Below are 18,880 nucleotides of genomic sequence, written 5' to 3' on the forward strand. Positions count from 1 at the left end.
CAGGTGGCAGTACTACCCACTGCTTCACCAAACTTCCCAAACGAGAAACCAATGAAAATCCAAGTAGACACAAACAGTACAAGCATACTGCACATGGACAGTGATTGGGTGTGCAATTTGTATACAGGATGGTGGATTTATGAGGCGCTTCCACTAATCATTGTTTCAGTATGCCACCCTATAATATTTTTCTTTTTCATAATTTTTTAGTACAATATATACACATTATTAGTTTCATTGTTATATTACTCATAGTTTTATTCATCAAGGAGTTTTTATGCTCATTTATGTTCATTATATAAAGCAGTCTTGTTATAATAATCTTAGCATTTAGAGTTTGAAGTGTTAATATGCCTTTTGTCTTTTCTAGAGCAATAAATATTCCAGTCATGTTCAAAAACAGTTTTACTCCACATTTACTAATGAGGCATATGGCCTCAGGAATTGTTGACTCCTTTTATTTCTCTCTATATATAAAAAAAAAATCCTGGAAAGGAAATTTCCAGGGCGACGATACTTGATCTTCTCGGAAGTTCTTGAAAGACATTTAAAAGACACACGAGACAAAAAAGACTGGCCACGGAGCGTCTTGCGGGGACCGTAAACATGAGACTTGGTGCCAAGAGATTGTCCCAGGGCCATCTTGCGGGGACGTGGAACATGAGATTCTTGAAAAACACGCCCTTCTTATCAAATAAGCACAGCCAGCGGTAGCACACACAGATCCTGTGCTCTCAGCAAAGAAGAAAGAGCAGCACAGAGAAGAGAGACCCTTGGGAGAGAAAAAAGGCAGATAAAAGATAATGAAAGCAGTGGAATTATAAAAAACAAATGATAGCACGATAAACATGCAGAGAAAAGTACAGAAAATATATGAAAACAGTAAAATTCGAAAGCCTTTTTTGTTTTAAGTCACTGTTAGGTCCGATTGATGAAGGGCGGAATACAGCACTTACACAATTATGGACCATGCGCTATGAGATTCTGTGGTCCTGCAACAGTTAAAGCAACGATTCCAAAGAAGAAAAAAAAAAGCTTTTAAAAATGTATATCTGATTAAACAAACACAGGGGTTGGCGAGAGAAGCAAGCAGGGGGCGGAGCCCCCTAGTATTCTAAAGAAACAAAATGACTTTTTCTTGTAATGAATGCATTTGAATAAATATGTAGTTTTCCTTTTTTTGGCAATATAATATAATATGCAGTTTGTTTTTTATTAATCTTTATCATGGTCTACTAACTCTTGATCCCACTGTAGACATGCACCAAGATGTTTCTTTTAAGCTTTCTTAATAGTACACATTACCAAAACATTCTGATTGTTTACTGTGTAAGCAAATTCCAATTATGTATTACTATCAATCTCAGATAGGGTCATGAGGGTTACAATAGATAAAGTTACGAGGAACAGACCTCCATAGATTTTGGCTGGTAACACGTAAGCTGTGAGTCTGTGCCCTACCTTTAGTTAGGGATCCTTGCTTCTGTAAAGGGGGGTTCATATACACCAAACCAATATGCTGTTTAACCTGCTTTATTGTTTCTATTGGTATCCGTCCCCCTGTGTGTATAATAAAAGCTCATGAGTTTACATGGTCACATCTGGCTCCAATTTCTGCCCAGTATACAATATATAACAATATGTTTATGAAGGGAAGTACTAACACAGTGATTGGATAAAATGTCAGTTTTTCACCATAACAAGAAAGCAATTAGAAAAGCATACGGTACGGGTCAAAATAAGTGAGGTTTGTATTGTGCAGTTCTGGGTATAATAATGCCTGGCTGTGTTCATTATGCCTTTAACTGGGTTGATTTAACTAAGGGACAATTACTTTTTCACACACATTATTGCCAATTGATGATGGATAGTCATGTCCATTCATGGCATCAATGATGTTGATATAAAAAAACATTTTTGGTTCACTAATGTTCCATTTATATGGTAATATAGTTTGGTTGAAGGCCAAAAACCTTCATTGACAAAAATATACTGTACATTAATAGAGGAAGTCAGGAAGGGAGACAATATTGTTTTAAAGCAGCGTATGTAAATACAGTACTGTATACAGTTAATGCACAGTATATGTGATATGTATGAAGTATATCCTGTATATACAGTATGTGTGGGTGTACTGTTTTTGCTTTGTCATTCTGGAATATTTAGTGTTGCTTGATGTGGGGGACTGCGGTGGGTTGGCACCCTGCCCGGGATTGGTTCCTGCCTTGTGCCCTGTGTTGGCTGGGATTGGCTCCAGCAGACCCCCGTGACCCTGTGTTTGGATTCAGCTGGTTGGATGATGTGGGGAAAAAATAATTTAGATGATTTTTAACACAAGGCAACAACATAGCAAAATTAAAAAAAAAAAAACACAGAAGAGGTCTGAATACTTTATGTATATGTAGTGTGCATGTACAGTATATAATATATACAGTGACATGACGGAACAGTTAGCACAGCTCCACAGTCCTAGATTGAAATCATGGGCCAAGTAACACTATGTAGCCAGGACATTTTATCATGTCTGTGTGGATTCATTTGATTGTATTCTGGCCTTTCTAATGCATTCTAAAAATGTGTCATTTTAGGCAATTGACAGTAAACAGGCATTGCAGTGGAGTGGAGCCTAACCCAGGGTTGTTTGGCTCCTGCCTTACAGATTTTGCTGCAGGGTTTGAAACCATGTTCTCATGACCCTGAAGTCAATACGTGGGTTGATTAATGGATGGATGGGTGAATAGCTTATACATAAAAATGCATATATGTGCTTATTTATTTCTAGAGAAATGCAGATTACCTTAATTAGCAATTCTAAACTAGCCCCAAATGAGTGTGAGCATTAATGAACTGGCACCCTATCCAGGGTGGTTTCCTGCATTGTGACATATGCTGCCAAGACCAGCACCAGGTTACTGCAAAGCTCCAAGAAAGGAGGCATTGATGGATAAATATTAGGATACAACGATAATTCTTTCATTACTCTGCCCAGCCAGAGATATCTGAAGGGCACTATATAATGTACAGTTGTTTTGAATTTAAGACTGCTCGTTGTTCCATCTCATAAGCGTACTCGGACTGAAGTAATAATACTCTCGTAGTGCTTGAGTGGCTGCGCAGTTTGACGGCCGGCCACGTGATAAAATCGGCATTGGTGGATTAAAAAAAATCCAGTAGGTACAGTATATGTACGCAAATAAAATAAGCTATACCATAATTGTTTTTAAAAAAGGCAACGCATTTAACGAAAAAAACAAACACTTCCGTGGCTAGAATTCTTAATCGATACAAATAACTTTTTCTTAAATTATAACTTTAGTTTTTTAGTACATTTCTTCGCGTTGTCCTACCAGCTGAATTCTACCCACGTTGAGCAAATTGAGAAGTTAATGTTGCGTAGTCTTCCTCGAGTGTCGTTTTAGAGGTTACTTTCCCTTTTAAAACGTTTTTGCGGCTTCTTTTTTTTTAAATTTGCCTGAATCACCCATGCTTAATTGCGTGCCCACACCCCTCCCCGTCCTCTCTCCTTTCTGTCGTCTGCTGACCGAGGGGGCGTGGCGCTCCGTCACGTGACTCTCCGCGCTAAACAGTTTCTGCCGAGTATCGCCATGTTAGTAAAGCGCCGAGAGCAAATGCTGGACCTGTACAGGTAATGGGATGTGTTCACAGCTTTTTGCAAAAAGAAAATGTTCAGTTTCATTTAGTCCAGACTCTGTCGGTTTACAGTCAGGCAGGAGTGTATCGGCGCCTCTTTCAAGTCTGGCTGCCTTTTTCGCCGCGTCAGGTGGTTTCTGTTCTTTGAGATGGTAGCTTTGCTGTGGTTTGATGTCATAATGTTTGTTACAGTATTTTATTGAGGAAGCGTACAGACGACAAAGCAGTGAAGCAAAGTTCTTCACGCAGCCTGCTAAAGATGAGGTCGTTTCTTTACAAGGAACTCCTTATGCTGTCATGACGCAGTCAGCTGGCTGGTGATTTTTTTTTCTTGTTTGTAAGCTGTAGCCTCTACATCATATAGTCGAAACTGCAGTTAACTTTTGTGTCGTAGCTGTTAGTGATTTCCCAGCGCCACTACGAAGTCGTGTGTTCATTGCCGTCGGTAATGACTGACCAGTGAGCATCGAGGCGCTGCGCTGACATCTGCGGTCAGGCGGTCAGCTGACATTTGTTTTCTGCTGTTATTTCTTAATTTGCTTGATGCTTTGAAGAAGGACTCAGTGAAGCCTTAAGCAGCTAACTTTAGCCTCGTTTAATCAGCTGCTGTTCGCCACCCATTTAACATCGTCATTAACAACTGCGCTTCTCCTTCGTGTGTTGGTTTGCTTAAGCTACTTGGTGCGGTATTAACCGTCTGTGCTCCTCCGCCGGTCTTGGGACTGCCGAATTGGTGACATCATAAAACCAGGTTAGTTTTTTTTATTTTCTTACTCAATTGAATTATGAGAATGTTTGTTTATAATCCATCAGTCTCTTAACAAGGTAAACAAAATAGTATTAAACGTATTATAAAAGAGTGTTAATAACCATTGCAACTGCCACCATGTTGTTCCACTGGAAACAAAGTCTTGTGACTTTCCAAGGTTGCTTATTTCCTGTCCGCCTCTATTTTAGTACTTCATCATTAAGATACATGAACATCCTCGTGTGCTGGCAACCCCTCGGGACTCATTTGAGTGTGACAGCGATCGTGTGTATATGTAAATGATGTTTAGTCGAAACATTTGAAACATACTTACTTTTATATATGCAGTGATGCAAAACTTTAATTATAATAAGAAAAAGATAAAAAGGAAGAGATTATCTGAGTTTGACTCGACGGACTGTTTTCCTGAAAAATGTTAGATTTTTGTGTGTAAATCTTTAATCAGTATTGGACAAGAACACTGTGTACTGAAATAGAATACTGTCTAAAAGATTTGTTGTGATGGAGGTCAGTGCTAGGGTGCCAGATGGAGTAAAATCCAGGTTTTGAGATTTTGAGTCCATCAACACACCATTCTGAATTTATTCTCCGATCAAGACTGGTTACAAAGGGTTTTAAAGAATCGCCAATGGCTGGTTGTGTGCTTAACTCAATCACATTAGTCATGTTATTGTGTAAAGTTTGCATTATAGTTCATTTATTTTTACAACATATGTGTATATAATTGTGTCCCAAAGTCTCTGATTTCAGCCAGTGATAAATAAAAACCCATCAACCTTTATAATAGTGTGACTTTCAGAAGCAGTGTGCATAATTGGCCAGTTGAGGAAGTGCTTTTGCAAAGACTTGGGACATGTATTTGGCCATAAAGGTAGATTTAAAAGGGAGTCCAGTGAACAAGGTTTTTAGTTTTAGGGCAGGAGGGATAGACTGAAAGTTTAAAAATTAATGGGTGGGAAGGATGGAAGCTACTGCTACATATGAACAAGAGTGTAGGCAGTTTTTAATATCCACACCGAAAGAGGGTCCGAGTGGTCCATGGTGATAGCTTTAGAGCTTTTTCCCATGGATCCAACAGCAAAGAAGTCCATTTAGGGAGTTAAACATCTAAAAGCAGTCGTGATTGTTATAAATAAATGTTCAAGTACATAAAGTACACAATACATAACAGACAGCAAAAATGTCTGAGCTTTTAAAATGTCACTTTGCACAAATACAGTGTCTGTCACTTTGTGGACTATAATTTGAGAAGCACTGCTGTAGACCATCTAGATACAATAGTCTGCCCATAATGTTGGCTGGTTAATGCTTTGTCAACAGTCATAGAGGATAGATAACTCAGAACAAAGTATAGTGTTGATAAAAGCTAGTCAGACCTATCAAGGCTGGCATATGACAGTGGAGATCTCCAACCTGAGACTGATGTGACCTTGTTGCCCAAGTGTAGGGAGTAGGTTCCATGAAATCTGCTTTGAGACAGTATTTATTTAATGGCAGGTTTAGAGGTGCTGGTTTACTAGGTGATGGTCAAACTGTATTGATCCGTACGTGAACCTGGAAGTAAATGTTAAATGTGGTTTTAATGGTCTCAATTTGCTAGCTAGACCAATATGGATTTTAGAGTTTGGGGGGTTGAAAGAGCTGCTACAGGAGGTGAGAAGAAGAGCACTTGCTGGTTTTACTATGTTGAAATATTGGGAAAGCCACCCAGCCTGCTGGATGCGAACATCAGCCCCTGAAAGTGCTTTCCTGTGGAGCAGTAGAACTTTTTGGATTGACATATCTTCCCATTTTTATAACCATGTCTCCTTCCTTTATTCATTCCCCAATAAGTTGTCCTTTTACAACTACGATGTGCCAGAACAAGGTCTGTATACCTTGACATGGCATCTACAAGTTCCTAAAACCCTATTGAAGTGACAAGACACCAAGGCTTTTCAGTGACAGTGTTGCAAAAACCATTGTTTGCTTTAATTTATAATTATCAGGTCGTTCTTCATTTACTTAAGTGTTTCCTGTGGGGAACAGAAACATTCTGAACACCACAAATCTGTGTAGGGAAAACAGAGCAAGATGAATAAAAATAAATATGTATTTATTGTAAGAGTATTTATACATTGACATGTATAAAGGCTCATTTAGTATTCCTAGTTTATATAAATTTTGTACCTATTGATCATTATATTTTTATTAAGGACTAATGATTTCTTTTTTCCTTTTTTTGCTGAGTTGTGTTTTTGGCAATTACTTTTTACATTCTGTGTAAGTTTGCATGTGATACAGGTGAAACAGAAGTGGAAGAACAAATTGTGTGTATTTTTTTAGTGTTATGTGGCAAAAAATGCAATTATTATTATTTTAATACTGAATTTTATGTGCAGCATAGTGGTTAGTGTGGCTGTCTTTTGTTTTAATTCCCCATGCCCAATGTATATGTATAATGAGTTTCCACTTTACCCCCTGTCTGTTTTTTTTATTAAATACCGACTTGAAGGAGTTGAATACTTGGGCAATTGATTATTAATTAGTCAATTATTGTTTAATGATTGTAATAAATGTTGTTGAATTTTTAAAGAGTATTCTACATTGACATTTAAGATTTGTTTTCTGTTGTTCAATGTGAAAAAAGCCTAATTAAATCGATTTTGATTCAGTGTTTTTGGGGGGGGGGGGGGGGTGGAACAATACTTTTTTTAGGCCCTGTTTATGTTGGTGTCTTACTACAGATCAGACAGATAATTTCGTAATGGCCTGTGGGTAAGCTGTGTTTGAGTTTTCTGCTAAATTATTGTAAGCTGTGAAGTTGTTTATTGGAGGTGGGGTGTTTTGGGTGTAATTATTATTTTGTTGTTGCTGGGCTTTACAGGATTTGAGAAAATTAAATTTATGCAGGGCTTTGTGTGCCATCACAGAGATGAAGCAAGTCAGTTTGCCCTCCACTGTGCATCTGTAAATGTTAGTGAGGATCTGGGGAAATTTACTGACTTTTTGGCTTCCACTAAAAGTGAAGGTGCTGTCGAGCCTTCTTAACAAAATACACAGTGGTGTCAGATCCTGAAAAAAAATGATTTGGAGCGATATGCATTTGCTATAGAGGTTTTATTTTTAACCCAGACTCCTTTCTGACCTAATTAAGAGCTGCTAGTATTTTAAAGAACATCTACATTTTATAGTGTTACTGTATATAATTATACATTTTCTAATACACATATCCAGTTTAAATACACATGCAGCTAGAGCCTGTCCTGGCAACCATTTACATAAGGCAGAGAACAACCTGTTTTAATATAATTCAGTAATTCAGTTTATATATTTGAAAGAGTACTTACATACAGTACATTCCAGTTTTTGTAATTGATAAATTGTATCATGATGAACTAGTCTGCTATCTAGCATTTGTTGTATCTTTGTACTAAATACTGATGGGATAGGCAGTGTTACACCAATAGCCTAAAGTGTGATATTCGTTTTCAATAAATGAACTAGTGAATGGAGGCTGTATTAAAATCTGTGCAAGCTAAAAGTAAAACTAAACTATTAATATTACATACAGCAAGAAAAAATAATTGCCAGAAATAATACCATGCAAAAGCTCATTGTGTGCGGGGTATTTTCATGGCTTGAATTTCAAAATGGAATCTCTCCCTTTCTTATCTCTCGCTATTTCAAATTCACATTCCTCTGTTCTTAAGGCACCACATTTTGTTGTAAATCGGAGAATGAAAAATAAGATTGTGAGACTGGAGTGACAAGTGGTGTATTAGACCTGGTAAAGAAAAATTGAGGATAAATACAGTATGCCCCCAAAGCACTTTAATTTTGTTGCAAACTCAGCTTAATACATTACCTAAAAAATTATCTTAATACATTACCTAAAAACAGAATGTAAAGTTAAACCCGTATACTGTACAGTACTGTACCGCTATGTCTCCCGTTGTGCTAGAATGTAAAATACCGATGTTACTGTTATGCGTACTGTAATTCATGCAAGCAAGTTTTCTTTGTTATAAGTAGAGTAAATACATAATAATTTAATTTAATTAAAATATAGTAAAATGTACGGGTACTCACCAGTGATGAATGATATTGATGATGATGATGAAGTAGCTGTGCAGTACGATGCAGAGGATTTAAAACTCCTCGGGTGGCGCCTCTTCTTCAGGAGGAGTTGTATCTTTGAACGGGTCTTCTTCTGGTGGGGCTTCGTGCTGGCTTTTCTTTATAGGTTTCAAGAACATTGTGATGGGAAGTTGCTACATTGTCTCCTGTAGCGAACTGCTGGTACAATTTCCGTGCTTTCTCACGGATTATGTTACCATCCAAGGGGATGTTCTTCTTCCTGCAGTCGGTGATCCACAATGCCAAGGCAGATTCCATCCTGACGATATTTTTATTCCTTACGGTCGTTACCTTTTTGGCACTATCACAGAAACTTACAGATACGGTACTCCAGATCGCTGCTTCGTTCTTCTTTATGTAGCGTGCGGTGCTTTCATTAATGCCATAGTGGCACGCTACTGCAGCATAACTTTTTAGTTCCTGGAGCAAATCCAGTAGTTCAACCTTCTCCTGGAGTGTTTTAAACTTTTTCTGGCGCTTAGGCTCAGTGCCAGAAGCCTTGGAAGGTGCACAGCGTTTCGGCGTCATCTTGTGCGTTTTAAGAATAACAATGAATACAATAACAAAGTGGAAAACACGAGAACATTCAGCTGGAGACGCGTCGCAGGGCAGCAGTCAATCAGCATCAAGGAGAAATGAATAACGCTCTTGGATTGGCTACTTTCACCATCCCAAACCGCGTTTCCCTCAGCAGTTGCTTCCTGGTCTCTCTACGGCACAGTATTGCCACGAAAAAAGCCATAAAAAATTGCGGAGGATATTTGCGCTTTCTGCTAACAATTAATAGTTAGGTTCTAAGGAAAAGTCCGCGACTTCGAACCGTGACTTCGGGGGGTCTACTGTGTGTGTGTGTGTGTGTGTGTGTGTGTGTGTGTATATATATATATATATATATATATATATATATGTATGTATGTATGTATGTATGTATGTACAGTCGATTCCGCTTAATTGGGCCACCGGTTAATTGGGGCAGCCGCTTATTTGGGCCAAATCTCAAGGAATGAAAACCAAAATAATAAACTAAGAAATTGGGACAGTAGCAGACGCGTGCTGCAAGTCAGTCATCTATCGTCGCCCGTCGAAAAAGCATTGGTAAGTTTAGATAGTATAATCTTAGAGTGGAGTAGCACATGTCTGCTTAATAGTCTACCGTCACCACTACCGAACCGTATTCAGTTACCCCTACACCACCTCGCATGTATGTATAACGTATAAGCAAACTTTTTTTTTGTCAATTGTATTTATAAAATTATAACCCTTGCCAAGATGCCAAGAATTTATTTTACACTTTCAAGTAAAATTGCTTTGCCGGATAAAATTAAAAGCCCACCATTTAATACAAGCCATCGTAGGCTCGCTAGGATAACTGGTGTACCAAAATATACCATAGTGCGTCTCTTACAACAAGAAAATCAACTGCGTGAGGAATGGGCATTACAGAAAAGACGAACTGCAAAGGACAAAGTATAAACTTACAAAAACAAAAGACAGACTACACTTGATGCATTTTTGCAGCATTAAATTGTATGTACAGTGCATCCGGGAAGTATTCACAGCGCATCACTTTTTCCACTATTTGTTATGTTACAGCCTTATTCCAAAATGGATTGAATTCATTTTTTTTCCCCTCAGAATTCTACACACAACACCCCATAATGACAACGTGAAAAAAGTTTACTTGAGGTTTTTTCAAATTTATTAAAAATATAAAAAAACTGAGAAAGCACATGTACATAAGTATTCACAGCCTTTGCCATGAAGCTCAAAATTGAGCTCAGGTGCATCCTGTTTCCCCTGATCATCCTTGATGTTTCTGCAGCTTAATTGGAGTCCACCTCTGATAAATTCAGTTGATTGGACATGATTTGGAAAGGCACACACCTGTCTATATAAGGTCCCACAGTTGACAGTTCATGTCAGAGCACAAACCTAGTAGTTTTAGTAAAAGGCACATGGCAGCCCGCCTGGAGTTTGCCAAAAGGCACCTGAAGGACTCTCAGACCATGAGAGAGAAAATTCTCTGGTCTGATGAGACAAAGATTGAACTCTTTGGTGTGAATGCCAGGCATCACGTTTGGAGGAAACCAGGCACCGCTCATCACCAGGCCAATACCATCCCTACAGTGAAGCATGGTGGTTGTAGCATCATGCTGTGGGGATGTTTTTCAGTGGCAGGGACTGGGAGACTAGTCAGGATAAAAGGAAAGATGACTGCAGTAATGTACAGAGACATCCTGGATGAAAACCTGCTCCAGAGCACTCTTGACCTCAGACTGGGGTGATGGTTCATCTTTCAGCAGGACAACGACCCTAAGCACACAGCCAATATATCAAAGGAGTGGCTTCAGGACAACTCAGTGAATGTCCTTGAGTGGCCCAGCCAGAGCCCAGACTTGAATCCGATTGAACATCTCTGGAGAGATCTTAAAATGGCTGTGCACCGACGCTTCCCATCCAACCTGATGGAGCTTGAGAGGTGCTGCAAAGAGGAATGGGCAAAACTGGCCAAGGATAGGTGTGCCAAGCTTGTGGCATCATATTCAAAAAGACTTGAGGCTGTAACTGCTGCCAACGGTGCATCGACAAAGTATTGAGCAAAGGCTGTGAATACTTATGTACATGTGATTTCTCAGTTTTTTTATTTTTAATAAATTTGCAAAAACCTCGAGTAAACTTTTTTCACGTTGTCATTATGGGGTGTTGTGTGTAGAATTTTGAGGAAAAAAATGAATTTAATCCATTTTGGAATAAGGCTGTAACATAACAAAATGTGGAAAAAGTGATGCGTTGTGAATACTTTCCGGATGCACTGTACATATTTTAATGCATTTCATCATGAAAGTGATATCAAGTATAAATCTAAGAATTCTAAATGTGCAGAGAGCTGGAATATTATAAATTTAATGTGTTCTGTGTGACGATGCTGCTTGCTGCTGTTGTCAGGTCAGGGGGAAGCCCCAGAAGCGCGTAGCGATTTAACAACTGGATCGGTTTTAAAATGACATTTACGATGGCCTGCTTTAATGATAAACTATGAGGTTAAAGTGGACATTGAGTTTAAAGCCGAAATTTCCACTTTAATCACAAAATAGACATTTTCATTATGTCTTTATTTTTTCTTTCTCTGTGGCTCAAATACGCAGCGGTACATTTTGGTGGTATTGTGAAGGTGCAAAAAAAAAAAAAAAGCACAGAAGATGGTATGTGAGACTTAAAATATATCGTGTCATTACTTTGGGGAATAGTTTTCAAGGGGGTGGCCCCAATGAAGAGAAGGAATCACATTGCATGACAGTTGTAGTCAAAATATAGAACCTTTTAATTGAACAAATTTTGCAAACAACCCTAAACTATAATTTTCACAACATTTTCAACCATCCAAAGAAGCATTTAGAATTCGTAAAATATCCAGAGGTGCTTGTCAAAAGTTGCATTGCACTGAACATGTCTTAGAAAAGGAATAAATAGTAAATATTTTTTGTAAACCAACTACACTTTCTGTTAATGTTAACAATTTCTGTCCACTGACACGTTAGTGACTTTTTGAACAAATTTACCATCATTAAACTGCGTAATATTTAAACTAATAAATAATAACAATAAAATAAATAATAGTGCAACTTCCAGTAATAATACTATTACTTCAATTACATTACATTACACAGTATTCACCAAATAAAAATAAAATAAAACAAGTGCAACTTGGTGATGACATCTTTACCAACTGAACCATAATATTGCAAATTGCATTAATGTGGACCTTGCTTCAAGCTAAGCTATATACATAAGTAATAAACCTGCAACTTGCATTTATAATGCTATTTGTGGTATAGCGGGTCCGCGGCTTCAAAAAAAAATATGGCCAGTTTTAAAATACAGTTAGCTGTGTCTGTCTCTGGGCGCGATTGCACAACTGCAGGGAGTTGATGAGGTAATTGGGGCGCACGTGCTGGTGCGATCATTCTCAATTGCTTCATCTGTTTCCTGCGGTGTGTGATTAAGGTGGTGCACCCACAGAGACGTAAATTTATGGGCCAGCAGGATAGGGGGAAAGGAAAGAAGAGAAGATAGAACAGAAGGAGGTTAAAGAAGGGTAAAGGCAGTCATGGGAGATGACCCAGACACCAGGAAGGAGAAGGCAGCACGAGCTGGGGCTCCGTGAGGGAGCACAGGTTGAGGCGCTCTAGGGGCTGGTTCGCCCCACTGACTAAGCGTGTAGAGTGGGGCGAGCGAGATGTAAGACCCCCCAATGGATCCAAGGTGTGACTGAGTGAGCGCGAAGGAAGACAGGAGGTGTGCTGACCTTGGATGGCCTGGCTACGCAGTGTGGCGGCAGCCATGACGGGGGGTCAGCAGAAAGGAGTTCATGCTGCAGAGGCTCCGTCAGCAATGCCAGTGATGGGTGAGCCGGGGAAACAGAAGGTGGTGGGCTGCAATCGGGTGAGAAGAGAGACTGCATTTTAACCTCAATTTTAACGGATTTATTTATTATGGATTTTATCCCCACGTTTCACTGGTTGTATGGATTTGCTTTTTATTTGGGTATTTTTTTTTTTTAATACTGCACAATGTGCACTTTTGGTTTTACTTTCGACTGTTTTTAATAAAAGCACTTGAGCACTTTCCACCATCCCCTGGCTTCAATGAGATTTGTCACCTCATCTCGGTCATATAGAAACAGTATTAACATATTTGAACATAATAATGGTCCACATCTGACCTTTTAAAACCAAAGTATCACCAGACAACAGACATGACTCCTTTTTTCAGCAGAGGTTCTTCTGTGTTATCATGTTCAGCTTTATCATCTGCTACAGCTTCAGTTTCGTAATGTTCTCTGTCCATTTTCACCGCTCAATACCTCCAATGACGCATGTACTCCGTTATGTATGTGTTTAGTGGTGTAGCAGTGAAAAAGTACCCTTAAACAGTTTCCCCGCTGCGCGACATTCTGAACGTAGTTTAGGCTATTTAAACCAGTGTTGCGGTATGACAAAAATAAAAAACGGTTTTCGGTAGTAATTCTTTAATAATAATTCTTTGCATTTATATAGTGCTTTTCTCACTACTCAAAGCGCTCAGCAATTGCAGGTCCAACAGAGCAGAGTCCCTTTTGGCATTTACGAGATTCGAACCGGCAACCTTCCAATTGCCAGGGCATATCCCTAGCCTCAGAGCCACCACTCTGTCCTATGAACCGGTATATGCCCAGCACTAAAATATATATACACACACACACAGCACTGTTTGCTTGTTTAATATGAGTGCCAAAAAAGTAAAAAATTTATGAACATTTAATAAATACAGAAAAACCAGCACTTTAATGGCTTCCTTCCATTTACCTCATGTGGGAAAATGAATGTAGCTCAGGAATCAGTAACAACTATTTTGCTAATTGATTAGTTAGTTGGTTTATTATTTTGATCAATCAATTGGTGTTGGTTAAAATTTTTTTAATAAAATGCTTATTTCTTGCAGTGCTGTTTTTCATAATAACAGTACAGTTATTCTTTAAAATCTCATTGCACAAAAAGTGCATAGAAACAAGTCTTGTTACTATCTTTAAGGCCAAGCTTAATTCTTTCGAGGCATTTGTTATTAGAGATGCATGATATATCGGAAACTGTATTGTTATCGGCCGATGTTCATTGAAAATGACGACATCGAAATTGGTCAGATGTGTACATTTAAACCAGTACTGCCAACTGATATAATTCGGGCTTATTAACATTATCAGTTCACTAAATAATTAAATACTCGTTTCATTGTTCGGTGAGGCAAATATTAAGCTGCAGAAAAACATGCGCTCACAAAAAAAAAAAACAGGGTTTCCTAGTTTTGCTGAAAGGAGTACTACACACGTTGTTTACTCAATGTGGCAGATATCGTTAGTAAAGCAACATGTCTGCTGTGTGGTCATATTTTTCTGTGGAAAAATAAAGACAACAAATTTGCTATCTGGTCTGCCTGCAAAAATGAGATTATGCGAAGAGATTTTAAAATTAAATCTTTCAATATCACAAATTTAATTACCCATCTGAAGAACCACCATATCGAATTATACATGGAATTTTTAGCAACTAATGCTACCAAAACGAACGTTAAGTCAGATGCTAGCGGTAGCCTCATACAGCAAACCCTTCAGAATGTGAAGACATTTCCTCAAAGACCGCACCAGAGCTAAAGGCATAACTACTGACCAACCTTTTCCCCCCCCAAGATGAGGATGAGGGATTTTGCCAGCTACTACATCATTCAGAACCTCGGTACATTCTTTCAAGCCGGGGATACTTTGCAGATGTCTCACTGCCTGTATTATATGATGCAACTGCTACACATATCCACAAGCTTTTAAGAAACAATGTCACCAGCATTAGCTTCACTACAGATATGTGGAGTTCAGCAGTCAGCCCCATGAGTATGTTGAGTCTAATGGCACACTGGATTGACGAAAATGTTGAGGCAAAAAGAGTTCTCATTTTGCAACTTTCATTGCACAAGCTTTTGATTCATGTTAACGAAGTGGAACATTTAAAACAGTAATGTGCATGTTGTGCTTCGTGACAACACTCGCAGTATGGCAAATGCTATGGAAGAAAGTGGCATTAAAAGTTTAAGCTGCATGGCTCACACTTTGTAGCTTGCTGTAAATGAAGGCTTATTGAGCCAGAGAATCTCCAACTGTTTTGTCATTGGGAGGCGAATAGTTACTCATTTTAAGTATGTGGCTGAGAGAAAAACAAACAGACCTTGGTACCCCAGCAAGAATGCTTCAGCAGGACACGCTGAAGTAAGCGCACATTCATTTATAATTGCCAATGTGACTCCGTCTGTTGAAATGCTTAAAAGTATGCTTAGCAAGTGTGACAAGACAGATTCTGGAGTTCAGACGGCGAAAATCACACTTTTGGAAACTGTCACAAAACGCTTCAGTGGTGCATTCTCCAAGCCTCTATACTATCAATCTACTGTCCTTGATCCATGGTACAAAGATCAATTTTGTGACTGAGATACCAAAAATCAAGCGCAAGAAGCACTTGACAAACAACTGGTCGAGAAGTCACCTGGTGAAGGAGATAATAAAGAGCAACAGCGTACCACAAGAGAAAAAGATTTGCGCTTAGAGAGATGTTGCTGCTTCATTGCTGGAGATGTATGAAGAAAATTCGTATGTGGCTGCAAAACCACATTCAACTGCCACAGAGGTGAAATAACAATCATAAAATTATTAACAATAATCATAGTAATTAGTATTATCATACGTCCAGAATTAAAAAAACAAAAAAAAAACAAAAAAGCCATACACTGCAGCTTCCTAATATCTAATCCGTATCCTTGTACATTTTCTGGAAACAGTCTCCACTGAGAGGCGGCTTGCTGGGACAGTGCATGAGTGAGGGGCAAACTGCTCTGCAAACATTAGCTGAGGAAAAAAAGGAACATGTTAATGGCATCACCTCGCCTTTTTCAGCAGGTTTTTACACTTTATTTGCCAGATTGCCTACAAAGCTGTTATTGCAGCAGCGCAGTTTGTGGTTTTTTTCCATTTTAGTCGAGTCGCTGTGGAAAAATATTGGAGGAATTTAATTTAGTGGGTACTTAAAAAGGAGGAACAGGTTGGCCTGCATGCTAGAATGCAGCTTCAAGTTTTGTACCTTGTGAAAGATGTGTCTGATGTGTCTAAACTGTAAAAGATTTTAAGGCAAGATGTACTCCAGTTTTAATGTAAGCATTACTTTAAAACAATCACCCTAAAATATACAGCAGTCTCTCAATATTTCAAGGCACACCTGTGTTAGAAAGTGTTTCATTGTGGAACAGCATGTGCTGCATCACTTAAAAGTTGATCCGCATCACACTTTATAGAATGCCTTTTACAGTGGTGTGAAAAACTATTTGCCCCCTTCCTGATTTCTTATTCTTTTGCATGTTTGTCACACAAAATGTTTCTGATCATCAAACACATTTAACCATTAGTCAAATATAACACAAGTAAACACAAAATGCAGTTTTTAAATGATGGTTTTTATTATTTAGGGAGAAAAAAAATCCAAACCTACATGGCCATGTGTGAAAAAGTAATCGCCCCCTTGTTAAAAAATAACCTAACTGTGGTGTATCACACCTGAGTTCAATTTCCGTAGCCACCCCCAGGCCTGATTACTGCCACACCTGTTTCAATCAAGAAATCACTTAAACAGGAGCTGCCTGACACAGAGAAGTAGACCAAAAACACCTCAAAAGCTAGACATCATGCCAAGATCCAAAGAAATTCAGGAACAAATGAGAACAGAAGTAATTGAGATCTATCAGTCTGGTAAAGGTTATAAAGCCATTTCTAAAGCTTTGGGAATCCAGCGAACCACAGTGAGATCCATTATCCACAAATGGCAAAAATATGGAACAGTGGTGAACCTTCCCAGGAGTGGCCGGCCGACCAAAATTACCCCAAGAGCGCAGAGACGACTCATCCGAGAGGTCACAAAAGACCCCAGGACAACGTCTAAAGAACTGCAGGCCTCACTTGCCTCAATTAAGGTCAGTGTTCACGACTCCACCATAAGAAAGAGACTGGGCAAAAACGGCCTGCATGGCAGATTTCCAAGACGCAAACCACTGTTAAGCAAAAAGAACATTAGGGCTCGTCTCAATTTTGCTAAGAAACATCTCAATGATTGCCAAGACTTTTGGGAAAATACCTTGTGGACTGATGAATCAAAAGTTGAACTTTTTGGAAGGCAAATGTCCCGTTACATCTGGCGTAAAAGGAACACAGCATTTCAGAAAAAGAACATGATACCAACAGTAAAATATGGTGGTGGTAGTGTGATGGTCTGGGGTTGTTTTGCTGCTTCAGGACCTGGAAGGCTTGCTGTGATAGATGGAACCATGAATTCTACTGTCTACCAAAAAATCCTGAAGGAGAATGTCCGGCCATCTGTTCGTCAACTCAAGCTGAAGCGATCTTGGGTGCTGCAACAGGACAATGACCCAAAACACACCAGAAAATCCACCTCTGAATGGCTGAAGAAAAACAAAATGAAGACTTTGGAGTGGCCTAGTCAAAGTCCTGACCTGAATCCAATTGAGATGCTATGGCATGACCTTAAAAAGGCGGTTCATGCTAGAAAACCCTCAAATAAAGCTGAATTACAACAATTTTGCAAAGATGAGTGGGCCAAAATTCCTCCAGAGCGCTGTAAAAGACTCATTGCAAGTTATCGCAAATGCTTGATTGCAGTTATTGCTGCTAAGGGTGGCCCAACCAGTTATTAGGTTCAGGGGGCAATTACTTTTTCACACAGGGCCATGTAGGTTTGGATTTTTTTTCTCCCTAAATAATAAAAACCACCATTTACAAACTGCATTTTGTGTTTACTTGTGTTATATTTGACTAATGGTTAAATGTGTTTGATGATCAGAAACATTTTGTGTGACAAACATGCAAAAGAATAAGAAATCAGGAAGGGGGCAAATAGTTTTTCACACCACTGTATATGACCCAAATCATTATACGTCAAACTTTCAACGTCACAAGTTTCTATTAATGGAGGTGGTTGGTACAGGGGTTGTCCTGTTTTTCTTTCCACATATCTGGTCATATCTAATAATAGTTTATTATTTTTTATTATAAAACAGGTAAACGTTTGTAAACTTGTTTTTTTTTTTCAGCTGAATACCTATCTCAGCAAGCCCCCCCTATTTCCAGAAATAACTGTGCCCTCCAGTATTGGAAATGCAATGCAGCCCGTTTCCCAACCTTGGCCAAGGCAGTGATCAAGTATCTATTAGCACTTTGTACCAGTGTAGACGGTGAACGCCTTTTTTCAGCTGTGTCAAATATAGTAAATGAAAAGAAAAACAGACATGCTGGTGAAAGGGTAGAAATGTTTCTTTTTGTTTGTGCTTTTAAAGAAGCCAACCTAAGGCCAGTGTTACTGCCTCATTGTACCTTTAATTTTAGTTTTACTTAAAGTAATATATGTCTGATTATGGCACAAAGTATATGCATTCACTTTTTTGTTAATATACCCAATGCCATGTTCTGTAATGGCATGGTGTCTTGATGTGCTTAAGTTAACCAGGATGTGTATCTTAAGCAGATTTTTGTACATGACCTGGAGTATTTTTTTTTTTTCTATAGAGAAGGGCCACATCTTGCTCTTTTTCCTTACAGAAAGTACTGGTTGATTATATCTATAGCAAAGAAGAGTGCAAAAGTCAGCAAGTTAATAAAAATAAGTTAATCTCTGTTTAACATGCTACTATTGTTTCTTTGATGATGGTAATTACATTTTCAGCATAATTAACACATTCAAACCTGAAGTAAATTAAAAA

The 18,880-nt window shown here is 38.7% G+C and overlaps 1 protein-coding gene across 3 annotated transcripts in view; it reads left to right on the forward strand.

Moving 5' to 3' along the window:
* Window positions 1-3,525: 3,525 nt before the first annotated feature.
* Window positions 3,526-18,880, forward strand: part of rab9a (RAB9A, member RAS oncogene family) — a 44,491-nt gene continuing 29,136 nt past the window's right edge. Inside the window, exon 1 of one of the 3 annotated variants that reach the window (XM_028800833.2) lies at window positions 3,526-3,646. The gene's annotated coding sequence lies outside the window, so the exon portion shown is untranslated. Of the gene's footprint in view, window positions 3,647-3,690; window positions 4,403-7,153; window positions 7,178-18,880 lie in introns of those variants that run through there. The other 2 variants (XM_028800834.2, XM_051927284.1) reach the window with 2 other exon arrangements.

This window comes from Erpetoichthys calabaricus, chromosome 4 (genome assembly GCF_900747795.2).
Source record: "Erpetoichthys calabaricus chromosome 4, fErpCal1.3, whole genome shotgun sequence".
In the NCBI taxonomy this organism is placed as follows: domain Eukaryota; kingdom Metazoa; phylum Chordata; class Cladistia; order Polypteriformes; family Polypteridae; genus Erpetoichthys; species Erpetoichthys calabaricus.